The sequence below is a fragment of the Erythrolamprus reginae genome, chromosome 1 (assembly GCF_031021105.1).
Source record: "Erythrolamprus reginae isolate rEryReg1 chromosome 1, rEryReg1.hap1, whole genome shotgun sequence".
NCBI classification, from domain to species: domain Eukaryota; kingdom Metazoa; phylum Chordata; class Lepidosauria; order Squamata; family Dipsadidae; genus Erythrolamprus; species Erythrolamprus reginae.
Window position 1 is genome coordinate 97,792,611 of NC_091950.1, and position 14,728 is coordinate 97,807,338.

At 42.7% G+C, this 14,728-nt stretch overlaps 1 protein-coding gene across 1 annotated transcript in view; it reads left to right on the forward strand.

The window, feature by feature from the left end:
* Window positions 1–2,083: 2,083 nt before the first annotated feature.
* The window catches only part of TP53I11 (tumor protein p53 inducible protein 11), a 96,795-nt gene continuing 84,150 nt past the window's right edge, over window positions 2,084–14,728 (forward strand). Inside the window, exon 1 of the mRNA XM_070734848.1 lies at window positions 2,084–2,167. The gene's annotated coding sequence lies outside the window, so the exon portion shown is untranslated. The remainder of the gene's footprint in view (window positions 2,168–14,728) is intronic.

Sequence of the window (14,728 nt, forward strand, 5' to 3'; positions counted from 1 at the left end):
ACCCCCACACACACACACACGCGCTCATGCAGGAGTCCCTACACCATTTCAGACAAATGGCAGTCCGATCTCCTCTTGAAAGTCTTAAGTGTTGGAGCTCTCACAACCTCCACAGGCAAGCTATTTCGCCCTCACTGTCAGAAAGTTTCTCCTTATTTCCAAGTTGAATCTCTCTTTGATCAGTTTCTATCCACTATTCCTTGTCTGGCCTTCTGGTGCCTTGGAAAACAGTCTGATCCCCTCCTCTGTATGGCAGCCCCTCAGGTATTGGAACACTACTATCATGTCTCCTGTGGACCTTCTCTTCGCTAGACTGGTCATAGTTTAGTTATAGTTTATTATATTTGTATGACGCCCCTCTCCGAAGACTCGGGGCAGCTCACAACATAGGAGTAATACAATACATTACAAATCTAATAATAAAGAATTAAATCCATTTAAAAAGACATTAATAATATAATAAAACCCCTAACGATGCAGTCACACACATTCAACCTAATCTATCATACAGTAAGGCCAAAAACATAATAAAAAGGGGGAAAGATGGTAATTATCCCCACGCCTGCGACAAAAGTGGGTCTTCAGCATTTTATGGAAGGCGAGGAGGGTGGGGGCTATTCGAATCTCTGGAGGGAGTTGATTCCAGAGGGCCGGGGCCGCCACAGAGAAGGCTCTTCCCCTGGGTCCTACCAGCTGACATTGTTTGGTCAACGGGACCCGGAGAAGGCCAATTCTGTGGGACCTAATCATGCCCAGTTCCTGCAACCGCTCCTCATATGTTATAGTCTCCAGTCCTTTAATCAACCTGGTTGCTCTCCTCTGCACTTTCTCCAGAGTTTCAATGTCTATTTTGTTTGTTTGTTTGTTTGTTTGTTATTTTGGTAGTTATTTCTGAGGGCAAGCTGTTTCTCCTGGTTAATTATCCTCACTGTTACGAAGTTCCTCCTCAATTCCAGGTTGCTTGTCTTATCAGTTTCCATCCATTGTTTTCTTGTCCTGCTTTCTGGTGCTTTGGAAAATAAATCAACACCCCACCCCTCTCCACTCCTCTTTGTGGCAGTTTCTCAGCGTCCCTTGGGAGCTGGGCGGCATATAAATTAAATTAATAAATAATAAATATTGGACTATTGCTATGACGTCTCTCCCCCCCTCCTTTTCTCCTGGGTGGACATCATTGCAATGTCTTGTCTATTCTGTGCAGCAGGAAAGAAAGAAAGAAAGAAAGAAAGAAAGAAAGAAAGAAAGAAAGAAAGAAAGAAAGAAATAAAGAAAGAAAGAAAGAAAGAAAGAAAGAAAAGATAGGTAGGTAGGTAGGTAGAATGAAAGAAAGAAAGAAAGGTAGGTAGGTAGGTAGGAAGGTAGGTAGGTAGGTAGAAAGAAAGAAAGAAAGAAAAGATAGATAGAAAGAAAGAAAGAAAAGATAGGTAGAAAGAAAGAAAAAGAAAGAAAGAAAGAAAAGATAGGTAGGTAGAAAGTAAGAAAGATAGAAAGATAGAAAGAAAGAAAGAAAGAACAAAAGAAAGAAAGAAAGAAAGAAAGAATTATTTTATTGGCCAAGTGTACCCACAAGGAATTTTGGACACAGAAGGAATTTGTCTTTGGTGCCTATGGTCTCAGTGTACATAAAAGGAAAGATACATTTGTCAAGAATCATGAGGTACAACACTTAATGATTGTCATGGGGTCAATCAGGAAACAATCAATATTAATAATCCACATACACGCGAGCCGGGTGATTGGGGGGGGGGGCACAAAGCCCTTTCTCCCCGACGAAAACTACCGGCCGGTGCCCGTTCAGCGCCCTGTAAAACCACCGGCTTCCGGCAGGCGTCGCTTCTCCAAGGAACCGGGCGCAGCGTGTGGGCGGGCGGCAATATAGCCGCCAGGGGTGGTTGGGGTGGTTCCTCCTCCCCCGCCCTCCTCGGACTAGGATAGTATATGGTAATATGGGGGCGGGGTTAAGCCCGGCCAACCTTTTTTCTTATGGGAAGCGCGCTGGCTGATCCCGAAGTAGCTGGGCTTCGGCTCGTCCGTTTTCCGGAGCCGGTGCTTCAAGAAGGGACCCGCAAAATGTGACTCACCGCCTGGCTGGTCTCACTGGCGGCGCGCGGATTGTGACTTTTGCCTCTCCAGCTGCACCGGCTATCTTTCCCGCGGTTTGGAGGCTGTAAGTGGATGTTTTCGTTTATTTTACTCGCTGGGTGTGCAGACCCTGCTGATTGGGAAACTTGGTCTGCTTTTACCTGGCTGTCCCCGATCCCATTAGTGCAATACTTTGGCGGGGGAATAGGGCGTGGGAGGGTAGGTCGGCTGGCTTCGGGAGTTTGTAGGATAAATACCGCTTGAGTTTGAGGAAGAATTGACGCCCACCTCGCTCTCTCCCAAGCCGCGTTCCTCCGGAGTTGTGGAACTACAAGTCCCCCTTGTCTTCGGCCGTCCTGGCCTAGCGCCTCTCAAAAAGCTGTCAATCATAAACCGTAAAACATACTTATTTCGAAAGGGACGGGTTTCCCTCAAAACGTGTGTTTGTTTGTGGACAGGTGATAGAATCGGGTTCGCCCTCATTTCTTTTCACCAACTTGCCAAGCTCGGCGCCCAGACGTTAACTTTCCTGGAGTTTAGAAAGGCGAGGAGAGGGGGGGGGAAACATATTTAATTTCAAGCAGGGGGAGAACTTCCCGTTTGTAGGTAAAAAAAATAAACACAAAACAAAGCAAAACCTCTCCGAAGGACGAGTGGCGGTGTGTGTGTGTGTTTGTGAGGAGACCTGACAGCTGTTTTAACAGCGGCGTTTCGAAACCTGCCTTTGTTTTAATAAAAAGGATTGGCAGCTCGGGCTTTCGCCAATGCCTCAAAAATTGAGGACGGCGTGCTTCGAAATGTATGCAGGCGAATTGGGGTGGAGGGGGGGTGCCTCCTTTCAAGCGGTGGACCGGACCGGATTTTGAATGTGCCATGAGGCGAGAATTATTCCTCGCGGAATACCAATAACGAAGGTTGTGAAAGGAAACATCCCGACCGCTGACAAGCCCAGGTCTGAGGTATTTGAATTGACAGGAGGGAGTTTGGGGAACGAGATGCCACCCCCACCCACCCCCACATCGGATTGCCTATAACTTTAGCTCCAATATATATTATCCATAGAGCAGCTCCCTTTGTTTAAATAAAGATGGCTAGCTGTATGGTAAGGGTGCTACAGAGCTGGCCTTCCCCCTCTTTGTTATTTCGAGTATCATATGTATAGAAACATGCCCTGAATTCATGGCTCTGCTATTTGTCCCCCACCCCCTCCTTTCTTTCCTCTGTGCCAAATGTAGCATCCGAGGACCATCCTGATGTGCAAGTGTCTTGTTAAGGCGCTAGAAAGGGAGGAGATTCCTTTGTCAGCTTCCTCTCCTCTTTTGTGCCGTTGGTGGAACACTGCTAAGATAGCAGCACTAAGTCCATGGACAGGTCCCGTCCCATTTCACCCCCTCCAAAAAAAAGGGTGCTGGTGGAAGAGGAAGGGACACCCACCAAATTCTGTATTTCTGTATATCTCGGGAGGCTGGGCTGCTTCTCCCTGTGGAGATTGGAGATTCTGCTCTGCGTTCCACTCCCTTGTCTGTTAGGCGCTTGGTGGCTCCATCGTTATCTTTATCAAGGAATAGGTTTGGATTTTCCTCCTGCAAAGTTTCAGCTGCGGAGCCCAGTGAGAGGAAGACCACCTTGCTCAAAAGAGCAAAAGCATCGGTGCCGAGAGAAGAAGCGGCGGGTGTGGTCCTTGGCAGAAGGGATTGACTTGCCTTGCAGTGGACCCACGCTTCCTCTGGCTGATCTGATTTCCTTTGTGCCAGTCTGCGCCCCCCCCCCCCCCAATGGTTAATTCTCTTTGTTGATGGAAGGGAAGGGAATCAATGCTCAATTCAGTCTGAGAGCAATGGAGTGATAGCCTATCAGCAGAAAGCCTGACGGAGGATGACAGAAGACAGGAGGGGCGGGGGGCGGGGTTGGAGCAGGATTCTCCTTTAACAAGAGTATGAGCTGGGAGGATGTTCTGGGTTTACCTCACAGATTCAGACTCCTGTTCCACCATGCATGAGGTAGCAATATCATTCTAATTCCCAGCCAAGTAATCTAAAGGAGTCTAGGTTGGGAATACCATTGTAATTTGATCTAAGGTTTGTTTGTGGAGGTTTGTTCTTTCTTCCTCTCTCAAAAATCACATCCCCTTTGGGACAATTTATTGTGAATGGCGACCCTTGCTGGTAGATGGTATATAAGTAAATATGTCCCCGTCCCCCTCAGCCTCCAGTTGAGCTTGATTCTTGGTGAGGCAGGCAAGTCTGACCTTTTGTTTTCTATTTTTCTTGGCATTTCACCCTTTTCCTCCCTGCAACTTACTGTTGTAGACTGGGAACATATTTGCCATCCATTGCTTAGTTAGGATTCTACATTTTCTTTTTCCCCTGCTTTTTTTCCTGCACTTTATTTACCCAACCTCTTGGATTACCACTGCTATCAAATTATACTGTAGGGTACAAGCATTTTTTTAGATCGGGTTCTCTACCTGATCTTGCTATAAAGAGTTTGAAAAGTATCCCATCCTTTTGAAATATTAGTTCTGTCACTAAACATTAAGTAATGCAAGCTTGTCAGTCTTCAAACTCTGGCCTGGCTGACTTTCCAAAAGAAATAGATGAAGTAACTTACAAAAACTAAGGAAACAAGTATAAGATCCAGTACACTGAAAGTTTTGCAAAAAAAAAAGGAGCTGACTTTGAATACCTGTGAGAACAAACTAGGCCTGCTGACAGATATCAAAATATTCAATAGCAGTCTGAAAGCATTACATTAAAAGTAGTATCTGAGCTGTCATATAGCTTGAAGATAAACACCTTGGTACCTTTCTGAATATTTGATCAACTTCCACAATCCCTTGTTGTTGACATTTCTAGCTTGGCAAGTGTTTTGATGTCAAAAGCATACTTGTATTCCTGTTATTAAATTTCTACCCAACCTTTCTGGTTTTTTTAAATAGTCAATTGGGCTTAAGTCGATTGCAAATAAAAAATAAACAAAAAAGTACAACAAAATAGAATTAAATTGAATTCTGGAATAAATTTAAGTTGGCAAAGGATAAGAGTCTACCATCTTCCTAAATATTTGGAGAGGAGGGTTCAAATGCATCTCAGATAAATGGTGGGGAGTGTTCCATAGTGTGGGAGGTTTGCAAGAGATGACATTTTCCCTGTCTACTAGATGGTAGAACTTCTGACAACAGAGAGATTTTTCTCCGGGGCCTTTCCTGATGCTCTGAATAGTGAGGTACTGTGGATTTATATATCGTGACAGATAAAATTGTAAGCCAAAGAAATGACTGAAGCCTGAGAAGCAGGCTCCCTGTCAGTCAACAGGAGTGCTGAATTACCACCAGCTTATCAGGGACTTGGCAGCACAAGGAAAGAACAGCCAATCATTGACCATCAACACACCAATCCACCAATAGGAAGGCACCACCAAAATAGCTGAAAGCACACATTCTGGTAGAGAGAACTTCCCTGAGGATGGGCTCCAGCATGAGTCTGAAAGCTCCGAAAACTAACCCTCTGGTTGCTAAACCAACTGGATTTTCAACATTATCCTGGGACACATATATTTGTCTTCATTTGTGACTGATAAAATTCCCTGTCTACTCTTACAATGATTATATGCCATCAGGTCATAGTAAATTCTAAGCGACCACATGGATACTTTTCTCCATGATGATTAAATGTCTCCAGGGCTACTTATACTTATTTATTCAGATACTAGTATAAACAAATGCAATCTTTACTGTTCACTTTCTGAACCAACACTCTCTCTTTCTCAAACATATATTGCCATGCATGTCGATGCAGCTCAGAATCTAGAAGGACAAAGCAACTCAGAAGAAGTTAGATAAGAGAAACTAGTTCTTTCCCAAGGCTCTAAAGCAGTGATGGAGAATCTTTTCTCCCTCGGGTGCTGAAAGAGTGTGTGTGTGCACTATCGCGCATGCACAAGTGCCCACACCCATAATTTAATGCCTGGGTTGGGTGAAAATAGCTTCCCTCACCCTCCAGAGTCCCTCTGGAGGCCAGAAATGGCCTGTTTCCCAACTTCTGGTGGGCCCATTAGGCTCATGTTTTGCTCTCCCCAGACTCCAATGGCTTCTTCGGAGCAGGGGGAGGGTAAAATGCCCTCCCTCATCCCCTGGAGGCTCTCTGGAAGCCAAAAACGTCCTCCCAGAGCTTCTGTGCGAACCAAAAATCAGTTGGCAGGGACAGATATGCACGTTGGAGTTGAGCTAGGGCAACGGCTTGCCTGCCAGCAGATATGGCTCTGTGTGCCACCTGTGGCACCGTGCCCTAGGTTCGCCGTCACTTTTCTGAAGTACTATTACAATTCCCATTCAGTTCATATTTGCTTTTTGGGAAACTTTGCTTTTTGGGATTCAACTTTAGTTCTGACAGTAGACTTGTTATGAGAATAGACTCTGATTTTCAGGACAGAAACCTCTTATTTTTCCAAACGCTGCAAAAAATGGCATCTATCAGGCCAATCTCTTTGCTTTGTGGCATGCTTTGAGTGGGTTTCAAATACTCAACTTTTTGTAAAGCATCAATTCATTCATACATTCACGCAATATGTGGCATATGAGAACCAAGTCACTCTGAGTCAATATGGAGTATATGATAACTTCATAACAACCCTGGTAATATGTTATCAAAGTAACATACAACCATTTTTAAAAAATTGTATTGAAGTGTTGCTTCCTTCCTGGCTTTTAAAGCTGAAAAAAAGACTCTCAGAATGCTTTCCATATCAAAATAAACATCAGTTAACATGATAATGGTGTAGGTTTTCATATCTGTCAGGCAATATTGCTCTTGGGGGTTTAGACAACAGATGTCTAGACAATGGATTTCCTGATTTCCTGACAATTTGCCAGCAACCTCAGGATATCTGGCTTATAAAGACAGGAGCCCAGTCAGTCGCTGCTCAGTTGCCTGTGGTCTACATAGCATACCACTTTCTTCTTAAGGTGTCAGCCATAGTTGCTGATCAAACAATAGTATAGCTGTTGTCTAGACCAGTGTTTCCCAACCTTGGCAACTTGAAGATATTTGGACTTCAACTCCCAGAATGCCCCAGCCAGCGAATGCTGGCTGGGGAATTCTGGGAGTTGAAGTCCAGATATCTTCAAGTTGCCAAGATTGGGAAACACTGGTCTAGACCAGTGATGGCGAACCTTTTTTCCCTCGGGTGCCAAAAGCATGCACACGTGTGGCGTGCCCACACTCATGATTCAATGCCCCTCATGTGCCCTGTCCCCCTAATGCTGCCCCACACAAGCATGCATGCGTCCCCTGCCACCCATCTTCTCCCCCATTTCCTGGCTTTCGGTGGGCTTGGTAGGCACATTTTTCACCCTCCTCAGGCTTCACTGGAGTTTGGGACGAGCAAAAACGGCCTCCCCTGGACCCCCTTATGAGCATGTGAGCCAAAAATCAGCTGGCCAGCCCTGGAGCTGAGCTAAGACTCATGTGGTGGCAGATAGGGCTCCACATGCCACCTGTGGCACATATGCCATAAGTTCTGTTGTGGTTGGCTCTGGGCCAGCTCCCTGTGGGGGTGGGTGAATCCTCCCAGTGTCAAAGGCCTGTTTTACTGCCAAATGCTTCGGACAGCAAAGTATCATCGGAAACAGGGAGTGACTGTGAAATCGGACCCTCAGAGTGGGTCATGGCAGACAGCCCATTAGGAAGCAATTCATCTTCCTCCTTATCTTCGCTGGACTCTGATGAAGAAGCAGTTATTGATGCACGCATGCGAAGGGCCATGAATAGAAGAGAGCAGCTACGTAGGTATTACAAGAGATAAGAGAGTTCACCTGTGGTTGGGTTGTTGTGGTTTTTTCCCACTGTATTCAAGTATGTTTGCTTTGAAGGTGAGCCCTTTGACTACCAAAAGGGGTTTTTGCTTCTATTTTTCTTTGGATAAAGAAAGTATTCTTGACTTTTCACGTGTGTGTGTCTGCTTTTGCTACTTTTGCATTTAATTAGGGGATTGTGCAGAGAGCCCAGCAGAACAAGTTCACCATCACTGATCTAGAACATGGTCGTTAAACCCTGAAGCCCAATGCTATCTACCAGTTAGTTAGTTAGTTAGTTAGTTAGTTAGTTAGTTAGTTAGTTTGCTTGCTTGCTTGCTTGCTTGCTTGCTTGCTTGCTTGCTTGCTTGCTTGCTTGCTTGCTTGCTTGCTTGCTTGCTTGCTTGATTGATTCATTCATTCATTCATTCATTCATTCATTCATTCATTCATTCAATTGACTTCTTTGCTGCCCAATCCCGAAGGACTCAGGGCGACTTACAACAACAGTATGAGTACAATATAAATAGATACAAAACAGTTAAAGGAGTCGAACATTATCTAAGGTTAAAACATAACAAACTAAAACCCCATAAAAAGTCATTATAAAAAATGGTGATCACACTCCTATACATACACACCATTCATACAATCGGCCATGGAAGATGTAAATTTATGGCTCCCGGGCCTGCCAGCAAAGCCAGGTCTTTGTGGCCTTGCGAAAGGCCAGCTGGGTGGGAGCAGTATGGATATCGGGGGAAAGTTGGTTCCATAGAGCCGGGGCAGCCACAGAGAAGGCCCTCCCCTGTGGTCCTGCCAACCTGCATTGCTTAGTCGACGGGACCCCGAGGAGGCCAACTCCTTGTAATTTGAAACCAGTATTCTAAGTGAGACCTAGGAATGTTCCTTGCAACAAACCACAAGCAGCAACTGAAGCAGACCTGGAATTTTAAACTGATTTGGCAGGAGGTTTTAGCAGCCTATTCGATCAGAAGACCAAAGGATCTTGCAGATCCCCCCCACCCCCCTAGATTTAGGAAGACAAGTTGTCTTCACATTTATGAGGATGTCTTCAAAATGGACAATTAGAAGCTAAAACGACCTGGTGAAAAGCATTCCTTTGGCTCTGGAAAGAGTAACTTGAGTAGCTGGTGCAACACAAAAAGTTAGAGCTTATTACTCCTAGTGAATTGGCTAGTTTATTATTCCCTTTGTCTCCCCCCCCTTCCTCATTTAAAGGCTTTTATAAAGGACAAAAGAGATGAATACCTTCAATCTAAGATTTGATGTTGTAAATTGTAAATTAACCATTGAAACAACTTAATGTTATCCTGATAATTCTTATTTTGCTGCCAGATTTCAGAGGCTCAATAAGAGGTATATATCTAAATTGTGCCACTCAGCAGGAAATGCTGTGTGAGTCTGCTTGTGATGATTTTTCACCAAGATTGAAAGAAGAGTGAACCATGGATAAATCTTGTGCTGTATTGCTTTTTACATTTAGCATTTGCCATCAGGAAAGAAGCCAATAACAAAACAGAGGCTATGAAACGGTTGAGGATAAGATCTTTAAATGAAACTGCCATCCCAAAAGCAGCTTTATTATTAACACTGTAGCACACAATTATTTAAAAAGTGGATTGGAACAGGTTCTAGAAAAGTTATTTTCAGGTCTGCTTGAATGGATTAAGGCAGAGGATTCAATCACTAGGTTGTTTGGCTACAGAAGAGTATGAAATAAATACTACCATGTTTTGCCTCTAAAGCTAAGGCATATCTAAAAAGCTACAGTAGCTCTCTGAGAAGTCTTCAGTATTCCAGTTTCAGAACACTCACACGGAATTGAGCAGGGAAAGGTTTGATAGATCTTTCTTGTGGACTAAGAATTTCTCATTTCTTTCCAAATAACCGGCTTCCTAGATTGTTGGGAGATGAGTTTGAATTCTGTATGTCATGTGAACTATATAAACTAAAAAGCAGATGAAAATATTGCTGTGCTTGATGGATTTTTAGAAAGGCTTTTTGCTACTTCTTATATTGGGTTTAGCAAATCCTGTTTTGCATTTTCTTTAGAATGCCTAACTTGGCAATGATGTTTATCATACTTTCAGAATATTCCCATTTCATGAGCAATTCATAGATGAGACTGGCAGTTGCCAAAAGATGAAGTGACAATGAGATACCGAACTAGATTTCATCAAAGAAAAATCAGGTTAGCCCCAACACAGTTCTGTACGCATTTATTCATTAAAACAAATATTCCTTTTCATTTTATTTGAATTTCCCACTCCTCTGATTACAGTTCCTAAATCACCAGTCAACATAGCTAGTAGCTGAGGATAATGAGAATTTAATATTTCTGAAGGTTATGATTGGAGAAATTTAGGTTTAATACATATCTGAAAATGACATAGAGTCCACGAAACATCAATATTTGTTTGTTTGTCTTGTCTGTTTGCTTGTTTATTTGAATTATATGCTGTCCCTCTTTAGGGACTCGGGGTGGCTTACATCATATAAAGAACAATGCAAAATATCCTAAATCCAATTTTTAAAACTAAACTAATTAATCTAAAACACCCAATTTATTAAAACACCAGTCATTCTCATTCTAACAAACATTGAAACAAACATACGTTCCATTCCTTGGCAAGGGCTCATGTTGGCATAAGTAGGTCTTCAAACACTTGCGGAAGGCATGAAGGGTGGGTGCAGTATGAATCTCTGGGGGGAGCTGGTTCTAGAGGGCCAGAGCCCCCACAGACAAGGCTCTTCTCCTAGGCCCCGCCAGACGACCTAGTTGACGGGACCTGGAGAAGACCAACTCTGTGGGACCTGACCGGTCGCTGGGACTCATGTGGCAGAAAGCAGTCCTGTAAGTAATCTGGTCCAATGCCATGTAGGGCTTTATAGGTCATAATCAACACTTTCAACTGTGTTTGGAAACCAATTAGTAGCCAATGCAGCACTCAGAGTGCTGGAGAAACATGGGTGTACTTAGGAAGGCCCATGCTCTTGCGGCTGCATTTTGCATGATCTGTAGTTTCCAAATGCTCTTCAAAGGTAGCTGCATGTATTTGTAACTATACAGTAGTCCCTCACCTATTGCTGGTGTTACGTTCCAGACCCAGCCGCGATAGGTGAAATCCGCGATGTGGAATTTATCGACTGATAGTACTTATTTAAGTATTTATATTGTAATTGTTTGGTAAGTTTTCATTGTTTTAAGTGTTTATAAACCCTTCACACACAGTATTTATTTTAGATACAGTATTTAAATACAGTATTTACAATTTTAGATATTTTTTTTTTGAAAAACCTGCCGATCGAGTTCGGCGGGCTGTTTAAATCTGCCGATCGACTTCCTCAGAAACCCGCGAACCAGCGAAGATCCGCGAATGATTTTTCTCATTAATATTTCTTGAAAACCCACAATGAAGTGAAGCCGCAGTAGGTGAAGCGCGGTATAGCAAGGGACTACTGTATATTGTTTTATTTTATGGTGGAGAAAATAAAAAAATATATATCTGAAAGGTAGCCCCATGTGCAGAGCATTGCAGTTGTAGAGCTTCGAGGTGATAAGAGCATGAGTGACTTTGAGTAGAGACTCCCTATCCAGATTGGGTCGCAACTGGTGCACCAGGCGAACCTGGGCAAACACCTCCCTCGCCACAGCTGAAAGATGATGTTTCAGGGTCAGCTGTGGATCAAGAAGGATGCCCAAGTTGCCGACCCTTTTTTAAGGGGGTCAAAAGTTATTCCCCCAGCCCCAGAGTGATGGACAGACAGGTCGAATTGTCATTGGGAGGCAACACCCATAGCCATTCCATCTTGTTAGGGTTGAGTCTGAGATTGTTGACACTCATCAAAATGCTAACAGCCTTCAGACACTGGCACATTTCTTCCACTAATTCACTGAGTGGACACGGGATGGAATGTATAGCTGAGTATTATCAGCATACAGATGGTAACTCACCCCATGCCCTCAGATGATCTCACCCAGTGGTTTTATGTAGATATTAAATAGCAAGGGGAGAGGACCAACCCCTGAGGAACCCCACAAGGGAGGGACCTAGGAGTCGACCTCTGATCCCCTGTTAACACCAATTGTGACCCACCAGAGAGATAGGAGGTGAACCACCATAGGACGGTGCCTCCCACTCCTAACCTCTCCATGGTTGATGGTATCAAAAGCTGCTGAGAGGTCAAGGAATACCAGGATATAGGAATGACCCCTATCCCGGGCCCAGCAAGAAATCATCAATCAGCACAACCAAAGCAGTTTCTATATTGTAGCCAGTTCTGAATCCTGACTGTTGAGGGCCCATATAATCAGCTTCATCCAAGGACCGTTGGAACTGGAGCAACACCACATTCTCAACAACCTTCCTTATAAAGGGAAGGTTGGAGACAGGATGATAGTTGTTTAAAACAGCTAGGTCCAGGGAAGGCTTTTTGTGGAGGGGGCACACAATTGCCTCCTTGCAAGGAGCCAGAAAGGACCCCTCCCTCAAAGAAGTGTTGACAATCTCCGGGACCCAGCCCTGTGTCACCTCCCTACTGGCCGAAACCAGCTAGGAGGGACAAAGGTCCAATAAAGATGTCGCGGAGCTCACAGCTCCCATGGCCATACCCCAAACATGCAAGAACTGAGCCACACTTTTACTTTAGCTCCAAAACTAGTCTAGCTTTTCTCTTGTTTTATCACCATCCTTTAGAGGGATGGTAAAAGCAATGGCAGACAGTTGATTCCAGAAAGATTTATATTTCTTCAGGTCCTCTGGAGCTGCATTTGGATAGATTTATATGCTAATGTTGTTGCCAATGCTTTGTCAACCTGAAATTTAACAGCAGTGAGAAACAGCTTGTGTTAAGAATGAGAAATTTTAGAATGCTGATGAGAAGATAGTCCTGATTTACATTCTTATTCAATTGCTCTTAACTTTTGGAATCCTTGACTTTTTTCAGTGAAAGTAATGTGCCTATTGTCATTTATATGGAAAACCCCCTGCATTTTTCAGGCAGGCTATCAATTAATCCTTCTCGACTGGAATTCAAAATCTGCTTAGGTCACACTTTTTAAAAATTTTGTGTTCCTCTAAAAACATTGATAAAAAAATTACTAATCAGATGATTTAGATTTGAGAATTATGCATATAAATGTCCAATCATTTGCTCAGCTTTGAGCTAAATAATTTCTGGCTCATTTCCCATTATTTATAGCATAAAATTTATAGCATATAAATCTAATAAATTTATTATTATTATTATTATTATTATTATTATTATTATCACCTTATTCCTCAGTATATAGTTTGAAAGCACAGCTGCTTTCAATCCCTTATGTCCTTCCTCTGGAGTGGGTTTCTAAATTTTTTACTACCACTTTGTGGGTACAGCTTGATGGTCATATGGGATTGGCTTGCCGGTCGTATAATAGTTATTTCAGAGAGATGTTACTACTATTTTTGCTATTTTATATTTTACATGAAAAGCTTTGCATGCAAAGTGTGTGTTGTACCATGGCAGCACAGCAACCTTTATATATTGAAAATGTTATAGATAAAGGACAAGCAAGTCTCATATAGCATTTTTGATTTCAGTCGTGGATTCCTTAGATCAGTGTTTCCCAACCTTGGCAACTTGAAGATATCTGGACTTCAACTCCCAGAATTCCCCAGCCAGGACTTGCTCACTGCAACATACTTCCACTGGGTGCGGTGCTAGAAACTGAGAATTTTGAGAAGAAATGTGGACTTTTTCCTCAACTGAAGAGAGAGAGAGAGAGAAAGAAAGAGAAAGAGAGAAAGAGGGCAGAAAAGCCCAATTGGCCTTAATTTCGGGACATGTCATATTTTTGGGGAAACACGGTATTCAGGAATTTTTCCCATTCAGAAATATGGTTTCTTCTTCTCTGTTTTGAAAAAAAAATATTGGTTTTCAAATATATTTTTAAACAGACAAATAATAAAGAATAATAAATAATATTAAAATAAATAATAATAATAAACAAACAAAACAAAATATGGCTTCTAATGATCCTGGATCCATGGACATCAACTGCCATCTTCTTATGAATTTATAATCCCATATCGGAATAAGAACGTCAAAACTAAATGCTAGTATTTGGGACTTAAAGCCAAATTAAACAGTCTGTTTACAGTATTTAGAAAAGGAGGAAGTATTTTTTTAAAATATTTACCTACGAGTCATAGAAAAGATTAGCAGTAATGCAAGGCAGAGTATTTTGCAGGGTTTGAATGCCACAGCAGACAGACAGTAGATTGTCCTGTCCCCAACTCATCGGCAAATGTTGACTAAACTAGCAGTGGATTTTACTTTAACCCTGACCATGGAATAATGTTCACTCCCATGCTGGAGGGAGTGATGGGCTGGCAAATTTTTTACTGCCACACTGTGTGTGTGGCTTATTTTGTGGGTGTGGCTTGTTGGCCATGTGACCAGGCGGGAGTGGCTTGACAATCATTTGACTGGGGGGGGGGGGGGCTTAAAGGTCATGTGACTGGGTGGGAGTGCTTACCAACCAAGATAGGTTTTCAAATAGGTGCTTGGATTCTTTTTCAGTTGATTAAGTCATATTATTTGAATAACCACAAAAAGGACAAATGGTAGACAGCATTATTTGTTGAGGAGCCCAGTAACATTTTAAGGTTTTGTACTGAACCCACAAGGTTTAGTATGATAACAGATTAGGCAAGTAGCTCATTTTTCTTTAATTGCTATAAAAGTTCAGTTCTAGATATTGATTAAAACGATTAAAGCGTTTATGGGTAAAAACATATTTCCTATTTTAAAAGTAATTAAGGATCATACTAAGGTACTAGAGAAAGATGG